Raw genomic sequence first — 12,879 nt, 5'->3', positions numbered from 1 at the left:
TAAAGCCGCTTTCACGCAATATTGGCTTCTGATATCCTAAAACAGCTTAACAAGTGACCAGCATGCAAGAAGATACATGTGTACCCAGATTCTGTGAAATATGTCCCAAACATCATTCAGCCAGTTGCTGCACAAAGGAACTACCCAACAGGTGTTACTGCAATTGAAAAACAATACACTTGTACCATCATTACTTAATTTATATCCCGCCTTCCATTACAAAAGTAACTAACAATGTTCTTTCATTTCATCTTTACAACAACCCTGTGAGGTATGATTGGCTGTGAGCATGTGGCTGGCCTAAGGTCACCCACTGAGATTCCATAACAGTATGGGATAGTAGTAAGACCCTCCCCGAATCAACCGGTACATCACGTTGCTCCCCATTAATCCTGGAGGCGAAAAGCGGGCCTGTTGAGCACGAAAGGGAGGGGGATATTATTGCAGCTGGGATATGCCGGAGTGAATGGCTTTATTGTTTAAAGGGATTTTATTGTGGGGGGTTTTATCATAGTTATGACTATTACTCACCACATGCACGGGAGTGGCAGGTTATAAATCAAATAATAAATAAATATGGAGATCCAAACTGCGGTCTCCCAGATTCTACTCCAACATTACGCTACACCAGGGGTAGTCAACCTGTGGTCCTCCAGATGTCCATGGACTACAATTCCCATGAGCCCCTGCCAGCAAAATGCTGGCAGGGGCTCATGGGAATTGTAGTCCATGGGCATCTGGAGGACCACAGGTTGACTACTCCTGCGCTACACCACACTGGGTCACTTTGCTTTAAGGCACTATAGTAAATCTCCTATCAGCAGATTTCTAGTAAATGGAAAGGCCCTGGCACTGGGGTTAATGAGAGATTGCCTGGGAGATCCACGTTCAAGGACACCCCCCCCCCATTTAAGGGTTCAAGCCAGCTGTAGGAGGACAAGAATTCTGCTGGGAAGCAGAGCTGGAGGAGAGGATTGGTGGTTTTTTCAGCCTTTTCCTCTTGTGATGGTGTTCTCCAGCTTTCCTCTCTCCTTGCACCTGCTGCGAGCTTTGGGGGGGTGGTAGAGGAGGAGGGGAAAGTGGTAAGAGCAGCATCTGCGACTCATAAGAGAATAAAAGGAGCTATACTAAAGAGCCAAAAGGTACGTTAATTAATCAAGCTAATTTCAATTAAAGTGAACTGTCAAAACTTTCCACACAACCCCATATTTCAAGTCGACTAAAACCCTGCATCTACCGTAAATATTTATTCAGACAGAAGTATTTTGTTTACTTTGCTATTACAAACCACTGCTGCTATTCAGAAACGTACCAAATAATGCTGGTGAGAAAACTGGAACCATAATAGATAAAATCAAGCATATAACCACAGATTTCTGATACCCTTAAAACACTAGAGGCTCTCACTGGCAAAATGTTCCTTCAAAATGGTTTAATAGCAACGGTTTAGGCCATGTAAAAACGCATTGTTGGGACACAATAAACTGATCGCTTAAACAACACGAGGACATTAATATTTTAAGTTACCCCAGTTCCGTATCTGAATTAACAAAAGCAGGCATAAGATTCGTTTTCACGACCACTGTAACGGCCCTGTAGGTCATGCTCCTCATCAGATGTCTTTAAAATATTTATTTTTATTTATAGAACATTAAACTTGCGGAGCAATGCAAATGGCATTTCTATCTTGGAAGCCTCCTCTAAAATGTTGATATAAATTATCTAATGACAGACTATTGCAAGTCCTGTTATCTTTTTCTAACATGTTCATATGCCAGCTTGGTGTAGTGGTTAGAAGTGCGGACTTCTAATCTAGCGAGCTGGGTTTGATTCTGCACTCCCCTGCATGCAGCCAGCTGGGTGACCTTGGGCTCCTCACAGCCCTGATAAAGCTGTTCTGACCGAGCAGTAATATCAGGGCTCTCTCAGCCTCACCTCCCTCACAGGGTGTCTGTTGTGGGGAGAGGAAAGGGAAGGCGACTGTAAGCCGCTTTGAGACTCCTTTGGGTAGAGAAAAGCAGCAATTAAGAACCAACTCTTTTTCTTCAAATGTTAAACAAAGAGTTTTTTGATAAGTGTGATGACTGTCATAGCGTAAGTCAGTGTGGCTCTGTAAGGGTCCCTCATCTTGGAATGCTGGAGAGGACGTAGCTTTATAACTTCCGAGGAAATTGGAGGCTGCTCAGTCCTGGACATGGCGTTTTGGAGCTGGACAGAGCCTTTTGACCCAGTCCCTGCTTTTATGTTAAAACCCTGCTGTGAAGATAGTGACTGTATGAAGAAGAGAAAAAGGGAAATGCTTCAAGAGGATGCTCAAATGGGAGAAATGCATATTCATATATCTTTGTTTTCTTTCCATCCCTCAGGGTCCTTGCCTCCCACCTTCCCCTATTTTGTACTTATATCCTCCTTCCTTCCTTCCTTCCTTCCTTCCTTCCTTCCTTCCTTCCTTCCTTCCTTCCTTCCTTCCTTCCTTCCTTCCTTCCTTCCTTCCTTCCTTCCTTCCTTCCTTCCTTCCTTCCTTCCTTCCTTCCTTCCACATTTTAAGGGAGATTTATCTCTGTACCCAGCAGTTGGGCAAAAACCCAGTGCCTTTGTGAGTAGTCATTACATCAATCCACTCAGACATCACAGAAACGTTCCCTAGATGTGCTGATTGCTGGGCATGCAATTTTGCTCTGAGTTGAAGATGGGAACTGGCAAAATGACTACTTATAGCATAAAGACACTGTTTTGTACTTAAATACAAGGTATACCAGTCCTTTTCCCTTAATCAATGCATGGCGGAAAGAGGCAGTTTGAGAGGTCCTCTCCCATATGAATGGCTGTCGTAAGTTTTCCACTAGATCTCTCTCCTGATTAGAGGAAGTAAGAGAAGGCAAAGGATGAGACATTGATAAAGAGGATTCTGAAAAGATCCAAGGGGCATGTTGGCACAAGCTACTTTTGTCACGATGCCTGAGGAGAAACGTACATGGAGAATGTTAAGTCAAAACGAAAGTACAGGCATATTTCCCAGGATTGACATATAAACAGGACCGTGGGTTGGTAGCTCCTGCTCACATATCTCGTCCTTAAGATTTTCAGTTCTGGTGCATTATTTTCCACACTGTCAAACAATGAGAAAAGATTAAATCAGGGGTAGTCAAACTGCGGCCCTCCAGATGTCCATGGACTACAATTCCCAGGAGCCCTTGCCAGCATTTGCTGGCGAATGCTGGCAAGGGCTACTGGGAATTGTAGTCCATGGACATCTGGAGGGCCACAGTTTGACTACCCCTGGATTAAATTATCTATAGGTCTGTTTGTTTTTGCTTTAAGGCTGCGAAACAATTGACTTCGAACATGGCTAAAGAAGAGTGGCCAAAGTGGACATTTGGGGGATCTAACAGGCGACCCTATAGTATGCCCTTTACGTATGTGAGTATAACAGCTAGGAATACACTCTGAACTTAATGATAGCGAAGAGTGGTGACTTAACAGAGGGACATAACAGAGGAATTGGTCTCCAAAAAGGATATAATTAATACATATTGGTTGGAGCCATAACTTACAGTCCCCACTCAACCATTCAGCTACACATTATAGAGAGTGCCATATAGTGTATTATTATAATTTTGACCACTGAGGAAGACCCGGAAGGGTCGAAACGCATTTGGTCCTATGTGTTGTTAGTTCGGTGTAGTTTTTAAGATGTTTTTATTCTGTTTTTAACTGTGCACTAAAATAAGCAAGTTTTACATTATTTTTATTGTTCAGCTCAACTTTTGAGTTCCTACCTGTTAAGGTTGGGTTTTGTTCCTTTTTTGGTTTAGCAGAGTATAACAGCTACCAAAGGCCTATGACAAGTAGGAGAAGAGTTAGTGACCCCCCCCCCCCCCGCCCAACTAAAGGCTATTGCCTAATGAGATAATCATTGCTTTGAACTTTCAAAGTTTTGTTAAATAACCACCGATTTAATTGGTGCTAACTACAAAGTAACCATGTTTAGCATCACAAGCCCAATTTAACTTGGTCTGTAATGAACTAGATTTAATGCTCTGTATAGTTTCATCTTGCCATTTCGTGATGAAATCTCTGTTTAAATGGGGAAAACAAAAGCTTCACTACTTGACCTCAACAGATGGCTGAAGAAAGAGAACTGAGTGCGCAAATACAGCTAAGCCCCATATCCCATTTACACTTAGCACACAATGGAAGCACAACGGTACCAATGCTGTTTTGTGCAGTATTCATAGGTAATACACAAAACAGAGTAGTAGATTCTTTGGGTTTGATTCACTACTTGGTCTTTCTCGCTTTAGACTTTATGTACAGCTGAGAATATACTTATTGTTTCCTTTGTTCTGACGAGGATCGGGGAGAAGTGATTATATGCTGAAGAACGGTTTTGTATGTACCTAAATGCTATTTGCTTACAGAAATCAAGACAAAAGTTACCATTGACCACTTTCACTTATTATAAAATCAGATCGGTCCCAGGGTAAGACAGAGCAGCTTAGGCTGTCACATCTAAAGACACCCCCCTGTCTCCCCCTGCAATGTGTCCCCTAAGCAGCAGACTTCTAAAAAGAAATTGTGAGCCATCTTCCTTCTTGCTACTTCATTTTTTAAAAAAAATCTAGAGTTTAGAAAACAAGCATTAAATAATGAACAAATTTGAACTGAGTGAGAAGACTGAGGAAGTAACTCTAATAGCTTAGATCAAAAGAGAATTACAAAAATGCAGGGCTAGATTCACCCTGTATTTTTGCTCTTTCTTGCCCTATTGGCCGCCTTATTAGAGTAATAACATGGCTTCACATGGCTTTTGGCTGTGAAGGTACTGTCTGATGATCAAAGGGGAATCTATCCTCTTTTTTTCATTAGTGGAAAAGATGGTTGGGGTTTAAACCACAGACTATACACAAACTGATGGCCAGCAATACAGCCAAGTTACAAAAAACAGACTCTTAAAACACACACACACAAAACCAAAAATTGTTTTTTTTTTTTGTGAATTCAAAATTATTCAAGGCATACAACTAGAGTTGCCAATCTCCAGGTGGGACATGCAGATCTCTCAGAACTACAACTGAGTTTCACATTAGCAGCTAATTCCCCTGGAGAAAACAGGGTGGAGGGTGGAGGGTGTCACCCCAAGGGTCAGACATGACTCGGTGCTTGCACAGGGGATACCTTTACCTTTACCCTACAGCATTATATCCTACTGAGGTCCTATCCCTCCCCAAACCCCATCCCATCTCCAATAATTTCCCAACCTGAATCTGTCAAACCAACATACAACTGAAATAAAATTCAAAGGGTATAATTAGGAGGGAAAAGTTGGAACACCACGACAGACTATGTACTTTGCGAATTGTAAACAGAATCTCAGAAATAGCACAGTCTAAATATATATCAGCAGCCAAACATGTTAGTAAATTGTTCCCACTGTCCTCCCCACCCTTGTTTCACATTGTAGTATGATTCCAGCAACATCCTCTAGATTCCTTCTGCCCCTCTATAAATGGATATTCAATAAGGGACCTCAAAGCAGCTGTTTTATTGTAAAGGAACTTCAAGAACAGACTATAAAGGGAGATTGCAGAAATGCAAGTTATTACAACAATTCCAATGGTATACCTGGGACTCAACAAGGACATAGGATTTCTCTCTCTCTATGCACGCTAACCTTATTCAACTCTTATATCCACATCCCTTACAATCTCCTCTTCTTTTTATTTTATTTTATTTGAGACAATGTGATTGTAATGTGATGTTAGGAATATGTAATGTAATTTCGAATCTCTCTCATCTCAGGACAAGATAACTTGCTAGTGTAACTTGTCATTCTCAGGGATGCTTCCATGCTTGGGTGGAGACGGATGGGGCCAGCAACTACCCTCTTTTAATTACTTCTTTTCACAACTGGGAGAGTATCTGCCATTAAATACTAATATGGATAGATTCAAATGAGTAGCCGTGTTGGTCTGCAGTAGCACAGTAAAATCAAAGTCCAGTAGCACCTTTAAGACCAACAACAATTTATTCAAGGCATGAGCTTTCGAGTGCAAGCACTCTTCATCTGAATAAATCTTTGTTGGACTTAAAGGTGGACTTTGATTTTAATATGCATAGTCTTATTTTTTCAATGCTTTTGTGAACTACAATTGAACTCTAAAGCAGCAGTCCCCAACATTCTTGAGGTCGAGGACCGCCTCCGGGGGTGGGGGAGAGCCAGTGGCCCAGGCGCCGCATATGCGTGGCAGCTGTGCGCAAACGCGCAAACGCGCAGTTGCCATGCATGCGCGTTTTTGCCAGCAGGGGCGCAAACATGCATGCATGCTTGCATCGCTGGCGTGCCGGCAGCCGTGCCTGCCTCTCCCCCCCCCCTTCAGTGAGCAGCTAGCCGGGCCGTGAGCGAAGCGGGTGCTTGGCTCGCGGCCTGGCAAGCTTCTCGCTGCGGGGGGGAAGCAGGCGCAGCGGCCACCAGCCCGGTACTGTGGCCTTCACAGCCCGGTACCAGGCTGCGGACCGGGGGTTGAGGACCCCCGCTCTAAAGGACTGATTAGCTGTTTTAGCAAAGAATTATCATATGGCATAATTTTGATACTATGACAGTTTACTAATTTGCTACTAATTTATCCTTTTCTATATATCTGCACTCTCATGATTCTTGTTCCATTTTGTCTGAGGAAGTATGCCTGCACACGAAAGCTCACGCCTTGAATAAATCTTTGTTGGTCTTAAAAGTGCTACTGGACTCAATCTTTGTAGTGCTACTGCAGACCAACACAGCTACCCCCTTGAAGCTGTGTTTTACTGGAAATGACATATCCCTTGTCCTCTGACACTCAGGCACATGTGGTTAAATATTTGTTCTGCTACTACTGATCATTTATAAAAGTTTTCTGAGATACTGACAAGTATTCTACTTTGCCATTAAAGCGTGTGAAGTACTGTCACTTCCTAGTTCTTTTGTAAATGATATAATTATTATCACAGATGCTAGAACTGAGGCTTATGGGAACTTGCCTAAGGCCATGCAGCGGGGCCATGGAAGAGGGGGAGAATGAATGACGGTCTCTCCCGTTCAGCCAGTGGAACACAGGCACTCTCAAAATCATTGGGGGAAAAGTCAGATGACTAAGCTTTTAAATGACAGTGCTGTATTGTTATGAGAATGAAGTACACAGTCTTCTAGAGAGGGGTACAATTACACTGGCTGTGATCCATTCCTGTCAGTAGCTAAGAAGTGGCCATAAATCCCATGTGCTGAAAATACAGGGCCTACAAAAGGGAGCTCTTCCACCAGGCATTTGCTTGAGGCTGACCAGCCCCCAAATACCCACTGCCCCCCCCGAAAACCCCCCCCCCCCAATGACCAAAGAATCCAACTTACTCAAAGCTGTGTCAATGTTCCTATTCCTGTTTAAATATTGTTCTGGTTGACATGGTATATTATGATTGTTATATTTGTTATATTTCTTGCAATGTTTTACGTAGTTACCCCACAATGTTAAATGTAGACTGCCCAGAGCCGCATGGAAGGGCAGTATAAAAATCCAAATAAATAAATAAGTAAATAAATACTTTTGTCTACTAAAGATTTTTTTTAATTACTAAATTGAGTACCGAGCTTGCTGGGGGGTAAACAGCAATGATTGGGGAAGGGAATGGCACAGGGGATACCGTTACCTTTAATTCTCTAAGCCATCCCGTTTAAGAAAACCTGAATTGTTACTAACCATAGCTTGATTTCGACATCTGTCCATAGCTTTCTCGACGTGATATTATTTGGTTCTGTATATAATCTTATCATGATACTGAGTGTATGCTAGCATTAGCTTCCATTAAATGAAATGAGCTAACAACGTGGACGGTCATTCCATTGGCAGACCTGATTTGTTGTGCGTATTTTAATCCCACTTTCCCTGTAAAAAGTAGCTTACAAAGTAGCTCGGGGAATAAAAAACAAATAAAGACAACACTAAAATTCACTTGGAGCTGGATTCAGTAGTGACAGAGGGGTAACCCTGGCGGATTCCTGCCCTCCTTCAGAGAGGAAGACATCTCTCACTAGCATGCATTTTAGCACTAATAAAAGTACAGAAATGTATGTTCCCCCTTGTGCAGTGGTTCTCAACCTTCCTAATGCCGCGACCCTTCAATACAATTCCTCATCTTGTGGTGACCCCAAACATAAAACTATGCAAGTGTTCTTTCATAGAAATTAAACCAAAACAGACCAATGGCGTGAAGATCCATTGTTCATATAAATTGTATATAGTTTTTTTCTTTTGCCTGGAATTTCTCAGTTCAGTTCTGCCTCTTGTCCCACCATGCCGATCTCGCTCTTTTCCGCTGCACCAGACAGACAAACGCTCTATCTCGATCTACCCTACAAGGCTGTTGTGTGGGTGAAATGGAGGAGGAGTGATGTTGCCCACTTTGAAACCCCCTTGGAGAGAAGGGCTACTCACCATGACCTCTGTGAAAGGGTCATTCAACCCCCAAAGGGGTCCCGACCCCCAGGTTGAGAACCACTGCCCTAGTGGCTCAAACCAGAAAACTTTCTATTGCCAAGCTTCTAAGCCTGCCATTTCAAAGTAAAATAATTAGTCATTTTTTTTGAGAATATGCAAGTATACTAATGGCAAACCAGTATATCTTTGTGGAATCTAATGTACTTGGTAAACCTAAGTACTTTTGACTGGATACAAAATTGTCAGGTATTCAGTATTATCGTGCTGCTGAACTACCAGGTGCCCTTACTGACCTCAGTGAACATGCATACTCAAGATCTGGCTTCATGTTCAAGGCCAGGGCTATTTTAAGGAACCAGCACTTGCCTTGCCACGATTTGGGGGGAAAGATATATCTCCAACGGTTGAGCATGAACATCAAACCTTTCCAGTGCAGTAATGAGTTTAAACTACGCAGAGAACGGAATTGGCTAGATGTCAGGGGGGGGGGGATTTCACAGTCAAAGTCGTTCAGCAGTGGAATTGACTGCCTGAGCAGGTAGTGAGCCCCCCCCCCTCCCACCAGCAGTCTTCAAGCAGCAGCTGGACAGATACTTTTCATGGATGCTATGATCCTGTATTGAGCAGGGGGTCGGATTAGACAGCTTGTATGGCCCCCAAAAGAGCCTCTTGTGGCACAGAGTGGCAAGGCAGCAGACATGCAGTCTGAAAGCTCTGCCCATGAGGCTGGGAGTTCCATCCCAGCAGCCGGCTCGAGGTCAACTCAGCCTTCCATCCTTCCGAGGTCGGTAAAATGAGTACCCAGCTTGCTGGGGGGGTAAACGGTAATGACTGGGGAAGGCACTGGCAAACCACCCCGTATAGAGTCTGCCATGAAAACGTTACAGGGCGTCACCCCAAGGGTCAGATATGACTTGGTGCTTGCACAGGGGATACCTTTACCTTTACCTTTATGGCCCAACTCTATGTGATTTCACATCCCAACCCCTATGACATGCACACATACTACAGACAGGTCTAATATAATTATAATATAATAGGTTGTTGATCTACTGATGATATCCTCTCCATGTACAGCCAAATGCAGTCCGAACTATGACATCACTTCTGTGTGATTCATGGGAATGCCAAGTATAAGGGCATACACCTCCCCTTTCTATGTCAACATCTTCTGTTTGAGCACTGCCTCCTTCCACATCACCATCCCCAGTTCCTGGAACGAAAGAAGGCTCACCCATGCACACTCCCTTCCCTCTCTCTTTCCAAATATACCTCCACCTGCAACTACAAAAAGGTTTTCAGAGGGTAACCTGTTGCAGACCCCTTCACCGTTAAGGCTTAAGGACATGCAAATATTGCATCTGAAGGGGTGCATCCTAGGCCACAGAAATTTATGCTGCAATACAAAACATGTTGTCGGTGTTTAAGAAGTCACTGGGCTCCTGTTTATTTCAGCTTTTAGTATTCTCATTCCAAATTAGGTCACTCAAAAGCAAAAAGAAGGCAGGACTTTTACCCCTTTGAGAAGAAGCAGATAAAAGTGGGACTGATGGGTGGGAGGGTTTTTGGGGGGTTTTTTATATCCGTCTATTGGCAATCAATACCAATCTAAAATCTACACGTCATCTGTTACACACACAGAAAAAGCACACACTGGTCACTCCCATGGATTATCTGCCCCAGATTCAGTGCTGTTGAGAAGCAAGGTTGTTTTCCCCCCCGTTTCCCAACAGCAACATGGTACATTCTTGAACATTTAAGGAAAGGGGCCCCTGAATTTTCTGACCTTTCTTAAACCTGTTTTTCTGCAGGTTTTCTTTCTAAAATCTGTTTTCGGGAAGACAGCAGGAAAGGTCAGAAAATCTTTAGATTTTCCTGCCCCAATGGCAGCCATTTCCCCTGACACGTGTCCTCCCTGTGTCATTTTCTCTCCTCTATGAGGGACTGTATGTTTTTTTTCTTTAATTGTATTAGAATATTGTTTTGTTGCTATGTCATTGCACCAATATGTGAAACAGGTTCTTGAGTTCTGAACTTTTATTCTTTAAAGAAACCCTTCCTTTGCTGAGGTACAAGCAGAAAGGCATATCTTCATTATGGAAGGCAGCAGAAACTTACTGCTTAAAACATGAAAGATGAGAATTCACAGAACCTGCTATGCCTATAGTTATAACATTATTTCATAATAACAATATTCTAGTGCTGATTTTAAAAAAATCTACAAAAGCCTTAGCAGTTTTGGATGGAGTAGCCAATGGTGGCAGATTGGAACAGAGAAACCTGTCATGCGGACCCCACTCCACTCATTTCCTGAACTTCATCATTGGTCACAGCAGCAAGGAAGAAACCACACTGACCCATCCCCCTGTGGAAACCACCTTGGTGTGACCCCCACTTTGTTTATCCAGCAACAACAGCAACTCTGACTCTACTACATTGCTTTGGGCTAGATCTTCTTTGGGTGTCTTCTTGTTGCAGTATCGTTTTCCACCCTCCTACCTTTGCAACTATTAGCAAAACAAATTATCAGCCTCAGAAAAGCAAAGTTTCACACAGCTAAGCTCAATAACCCTGAAGCTGGCATGAACTTGGCTGGTCTCTAAAAAGTGTCACTGGACTCCTCTTTTACTCTGGGAGGGAAAAACAGCACAAGAGGTCAGGGTGGGGGGCTCTGAACTTCCAATTCCGTGGCAGCAAAGGGGGAGGCAGTAAAGAGGGCAGCATTTTTTAGCTTTTAAAAGCCAGTCACCTGAAAGGCACGAGGGAGGGAGGAAGGGGGGTTTCCCAGGTCCTCCTGGCCACCAGCAGCGGATGGGGGAGGGGGGTGCCATATCCAGGTTGGGACATTCCTGGATTGGGGAATGGAGCCTGGAACCTGGAAAGGGTACACCACCGAGCCCACCCCCCAAAGCATCCATTTTATTTATTTAATTGTAGGTATTCCTACGCCTCAGAGGCTCAGAAAAAGTTAAAACATAGAAGTCCATGTCCAATCATTAGCAGAATCAGCTCATGCACAGGAGCTGTGCCACTCCCCAAACAAGGAGATTTTAAGGCAAACGAAGCAGCAGAGGTGATTTTCCAAATTGCCTTCCTCTGCAGCGCCTCTCCCTTCGAGGTCTCCCCCCCAAGCACTGACCCTGTTTGCCTTCTGGGATGCGAGAAGCGCAGTCTATACTCCGCGGCTTTCCCTCCCTTAAGCTACCCATATTCCGCAGCGGGTCTCAAGCAGCCCAACAAACCTCCGAGCCCGGCGCCACCTTGAAGACCCACAAAGGTCCACCCGAGGCGCGAGCGCTCGCGTGCATCTCGCGCCTGAGGCAGCGGGCGCGCACGACAAAACTCCCGCCTGCAACCCACCTCGGCGGGTCGTAAAGGCGCCACTCGCAACATTCTGCAGGGGAGCTGCTCGCGGCAGTCTGGACAGCGGAGACAACCCCGGGGGATCCCCAGCGCCCACCTGGAGGTTGGCATGCCGAGCGCAGAGAGAAAGCTACTCCCGTTAGGGCTTTGTGCGGGAAGCAGGACGGAGACGGCGAGGGGGGAGAAGCCTTTGCAGCAGGAGGCTCTGCGGCGGCCAAATGCATGCATGCATGCAAGCAAGCAAGGAAGCAAGCTCCCCCCTCCCCGCCCTCAGGGAAACGAGGGGAGGGTGGGTTGGAAACGGCCCGTCAAGCCGGAGGGGACAAGAGCCGCCTCGGCACAGCTCTGCCTCCCTCTTGCCCTCCCTCTGGACCCATCCCTCACCTGCGCCAGGAGGAGAAGAGGAGCCCGGCCGCGCCAGCAGAGCCGCCTCGGTCCTGCCGCCTCCCCTCAGAGAGCGCCGCTCCGTTGTCACGGCGGCCGGCTGCCCTCCCTCGGCGGCGAGGCGAGGGGAGGGGCGGCGGCCAGGTAAGAGCCGACCCACAACGCACCGCGCCCGCCAGGCTCACCTGGACGCTCAGGTAAGCGTCGCTGGGCCTCTCCCTCCCTCCCCGCCTTCCGCCGCGCCAACGGAAGGCACGAGCCCACGTGCCCAAGGAGGGGGAAAGAGCGGCGGCCTCGCACGCCCCGTCTGCCTGCGGCTGCCTTTCTTGGGTCGGCCAGAGGCCTTCTTGCTGCGTGGATGGGGCCGCCGGCTTTGGGTTTGGGGGATACCTGGAGACTTTGGGGGTGGAGCCGGGAGTGGGCGGGGAAGGTCTTCAGCAGAGTACAGTGCTATGGGGTCCACCCTCAAAAGCAGCCGTTTTCTCCCGGGGCACTGATCTTTTTAGTCTGGAGGTGAACTCTAATTCTAGGGGATGCTCAGATCTCACCTGGGGACTGGCGTGCCTATGTGGAAGACTTCTTACATGCCATTCCAAAACTGAGACACTGCGGAGCAATCTTAAGAACTCTTTCCTAAGAATAAAAGCCCATGGAATAGACCTCA

At 45.6% G+C, this 12,879-nt stretch overlaps 1 protein-coding gene across 5 annotated transcripts in view; it reads right to left on the bottom strand.

Moving 5' to 3' along the window:
• Window positions 1–12,424, bottom strand: part of GALNT3 (polypeptide N-acetylgalactosaminyltransferase 3) — a 30,896-nt gene extending 18,472 nt beyond the window's left edge. For 3 of the 5 annotated variants that reach the window (XR_013228050.1, XM_077319841.1, XM_077319844.1), the window contains exon 1: window positions 12,216–12,394. The gene's annotated coding sequence lies outside the window, so the exon portion shown is untranslated. The other 2 variants (XM_077319842.1, XM_077319843.1) reach the window with 2 other exon arrangements.
• Between the last annotated feature and the right edge of the window lie 455 nt (window positions 12,425–12,879).

The sequence above is a fragment of the Paroedura picta genome, chromosome 2 (genome assembly GCF_049243985.1).
Source record: "Paroedura picta isolate Pp20150507F chromosome 2, Ppicta_v3.0, whole genome shotgun sequence".
Taxonomy (NCBI): Eukaryota; Metazoa; Chordata; class Lepidosauria; order Squamata; family Gekkonidae; genus Paroedura; species Paroedura picta.
Note: the sequence above shows the minus strand (reverse complement) of the source record. Positions and strands in the feature narration are given on the sequence as shown.